This window comes from Sinocyclocheilus grahami, unplaced genomic scaffold (genome assembly GCF_001515645.1).
Source record: "Sinocyclocheilus grahami isolate Dianchi unplaced genomic scaffold, SAMN03320097.WGS_v1.1 scaffold86.1, whole genome shotgun sequence".
NCBI classification, from domain to species: Eukaryota; Metazoa; Chordata; class Actinopteri; order Cypriniformes; family Cyprinidae; genus Sinocyclocheilus; species Sinocyclocheilus grahami.
The window spans coordinates 1,579,017-1,582,020 of record NW_015505265.1 but is presented as its reverse complement, the minus strand read 5'-3'; positions in this window follow the sequence as shown (position 1 = coordinate 1,582,020).

Genomic DNA, 3,004 nt, shown 5'->3' with positions numbered 1-3,004 from the left:
TGGTCACAGGGCTGCTGGACAAGCTGTCTGTAAACAAGGGGCTGGTAGAGGGAACAGGAACTCCCTATGGAGTACTATAACAAATATGGCTGGAAGTTTTCTTTTTGTCTATGTTTGTGTATAAAGGGATGAGATATCAGTCACAACTGGGAAGCATTATATGGGTGTTTTGTGCTACTTATGTAGTACTTTTTCTGAAAAGAAAAAAAAGTTCCTTGATAAGAGAATCACATTTTCGCGATTGAGGAGAAAAATGTAATACAGCAATTTTGAAATACACAACTGAAAACCAATGGAGGTTCACTCAGAAGTAATATGCCCAGTATCATATTCTTGTAGATGCCACTTGGTTTCATATTTTGTTAACCATATAATGAGGTTCATACATTTTTAAATTAGGCACCCAAATATGTTTTTGCATGTATGGGAAATAAACCAGATTTATAAAGCATCCAGCTAATAATAGAGATGTACATTAGCATGACATGAACAAACAAACTGCCAAGCTTTGATTCTGTTTGCTAAAATTCTAATCCCACGAGTTCACACAGTGGCAAAGATTCAATGATACAGGGCAAACCAGTTGGACCTTGAAACCACATCACTCCCTTACAATGAGCTGGGGGACTGGGATCCTAAACCAGGAGAACTTGGATGCATTGGGAAACTTCTTGGCAAAACATCTGGCTCACATCTGCGTCACAAGCATCAAGAGCATGGAATTGTTCCATGGTATAAATGCAGTCAGAACAGGTTCACCTACATTTTAGATAACACTGTTCATTGGGAATTAAAGTTTTGGGAAAGGTCATTCAGAAGGTCAGGTACTCCTCCCTTACATACGCAGTTCTCCTAAAAGCAATATTTGATGTAGTTATCTTAAGTAGAATATCACCAGATCTCTAATGGTTTTAGCTAAACTGCACTTTAATGAAGCAGGATGCATTGGCAAAGATAAATGGTGAATATGGTGTTCTGACATCACATCCTAAACCCCCATTACCTGTTTTCTGACTGGCTTAGGGGAAGGCACTTAAATGCTGGCCAAAGGAAACTCTCAGTGCTACACGTTTGAACCAGTATTACTGGTACTCTCTAAAAGGCAAAGTTCCTCTCTTAATAGCTAGATTGTCAGATATGGGAAGGAAAAGCTGCATACAGTGAATGGCCCATCAGAGGGGACTGATCTAGAAAGCGCAGATCAGGGCACTTCCAAGGATGAGGGAAGCTTTTTGAGGCAAAGTGAACTTCAGTGGCTGCCTGCACATTAATTCAAACAAAACCATAAATTGTTCCTGCTACTTTGTAGACTTGTGCAATTTTCAGTCATTCCCAGCTCTGCAACGAAAATAAATGAGTTTATTTTTATCATAAATGTTTTCTGAGAAATTCCCATGTTGTAGAAAAAGCTTTAAAGTGAATAACTTCCGATCTAATGAATAGATAAGCTTAATTTTTTGGTAGCAAAACAACAAAGCTTTGTGTAGCAAAAATCACCACATATCTTGACCATCAGAGGTTAAGCCAGCCATAACATATTGAAAACAGCTAATCATTTCACAATTTCAGATAAGTGGGTTACGTATGTTTTATAGCAACAAGACATGCACAATTTGGCACTTAAATGTGTATGTGAATGTAAAGTGAGGAAAAGAAATAATGAACATAGTGTGATACCAATCTGAGAATGATAACAGTTTACGTCAAACACGAGTGCTCATGGGCATCTGTGATCTGTGGGCAAGCTGCTAAAACTTTATCATACGCAATCTTCAATACAGAACAAACAAGGGCAGCATTCGTATTGGGATATTTTAGATTAGGGTAATTAGCTACAGTAGTTAGACAGGCTTGCTTGCTAAGACTTGCATCACTATTGTTACTGATAATAAACCCCCAAATCTAATAAGCAACTAATTTGGCAATAACAACTGCAATCAAGCATTTGCGATAACTGGCAATTAGTCTTTCACGTTGTTGTGGAGGAATTTTGGCCCACTCTTCTTTGCAGAATTGTTTTAATTCAGCCACATTGGAGGGTTTTTGAGCATGAATGGACTGTTTAAGGTCATGCCACAGCATCTCAGTTGGATTTAAGTCCGGACTTTGATTTGGCCACTCCAAAACCTTAATTTTGTTTTTATTGTGCCATTCAGAGGTGGACTTGCTAGTGTGTTTGGGATCATTGTCTTGCTGCATAACCTAAGTGCGCTTGAGCTTGAGGTCACAATGACAGAGTGCAGAATTCATGGTTCCATCAATTATGGCAAGTCGTCCAGGTCCTGAAGCTGCAAAGCAGCCCCAGAACATCACACTACCACCACCATGTTTGACTGTTGGTATGATGTTCTTTTTATGAAATGCTGTGTTGGTTTTATGCCAGATGTAACGGGACACACACCTTCCAAAAAGTTCAACTTTTGTCTCATCCGTCCACAGAATATTTGCCCAAAAGTCTTGGGGATAATCAACACATTTTTGGCAAATGTGAAACAAGCCTTTGTGTTCTTTTTGGTCAGCAATGGCTTTTGCCTTGGACCTCTCCCATGGATGCCGTTTTTGCCCAGTCTCTTTCTTATTGTTGAATCATGAAAACTGACTTTAACTGATTCAAGTGAGGCCTGCAGTTCTTTAGATGTTGTTCTGGGTTATTTTATGACCACCTGGATGAGTTGTCGTTGCGCTCTTGGAGTAATTGCTGGAGTCCCAAAGCCTTAGAAATGGCTTTATAGCCCTTTCCAGACTGATACATGTCAACTATATTGTTTCTCATCCACTCTCAGAAAAAAAGGTTTGCTCTTTAAACATGCTTCACTTTGTCAGACAGCTTCTATTTAAGTGATTCCTTGATTCAACAGGTCTGGCAGTAATCAGGCCTGGATGTGGCTAGTGAAATTTAACTCAACTTTCTAAAATAATGTGGTTAATCACAGTTCTTTCATGATTTAACAGGAGGGGGCAATTAATTTTTCACGTAGGGCCACGTAGGTTTGGACAGCTTTTT